The sequence below is a fragment of the Limulus polyphemus genome, unplaced genomic scaffold, assembly GCF_000517525.1.
Source record: "Limulus polyphemus unplaced genomic scaffold, Limulus_polyphemus-2.1.2 Scaffold7991, whole genome shotgun sequence".
Taxonomy (NCBI): Eukaryota; Metazoa; Arthropoda; class Merostomata; order Xiphosura; family Limulidae; genus Limulus; species Limulus polyphemus.
In genome coordinates, this window is record NW_013673601.1 from 8,149 (window position 1) to 8,908 (window position 760).

General features: G+C 36.8%; 1 protein-coding gene across 3 annotated transcripts in view; it reads right to left on the minus strand.

Moving 5' to 3' along the window:
* LOC106475030 (histone-lysine N-methyltransferase 2E-like) overlaps window positions 1–760 on the minus strand; it is a 28,512-nt gene that overhangs the window by 2,985 nt on the left and 24,767 nt on the right. The gene's annotated exons all lie outside the window — the stretch shown is intronic.

Genomic DNA, 760 nt, shown 5'->3' on the forward strand with positions numbered 1-760 from the left:
AGCTGTACTGAAATGGTTCTATAACACCAGAAAGATAACCTTACGATAGGTACAGTTAGCTGTACTGAAATGGTTCTATAACACCAGAAAGATAACCTTACGATAGGTACAGTTAGCTGTACTGAAGTGGTTCTATAACACTAGAAAGATAACCTTACGATAGGTACAGTTAGCTGTACTGAAGTGGTTCTAGTACACTAGAAAGATAACCTTACGATAGGTACAGTTAGCTATACTGAAGTGGTTCTAGTACACTAGAAAGATAACCTTACGATAGGTACAGTTAGCTGTACTGAAATGGTTCTAGTACACTAGAAAGATAACCTTACGATAGGTACAGTTAGCTGTACTGAAGTGGTTCTAGTACACCAGAAAGATAACCTTACGATAGGTACAGTTAGCTGTACTGAAATGGTTCTATAACATTAGAAAGATAACCTTACGATAGGTACAGTTAGTTGTACTGAAGTGGTTCTATAACACTAGAAAGATAACCTTAAGACAGGTACAGTTAGCTATACTGAAGTGGTTCTAGTACACTAGAAAGATAACCTTACGATAGGTACAGTTAGCTGTACTGAAGTGGTTCTATAACACTAGAAAGATAACCTTAAGACAGGTACAGTTAGCTATACTGAAGTGGTTCTAGTATACTAGAAAGATAACCTTACGATAGGTACAGTTAGTTGTACTGAAGTGGTTCTATAACACTAGAAAGATAACCTTACGATAGGTACAGTGAGTTGTACTGAAGTGGTTC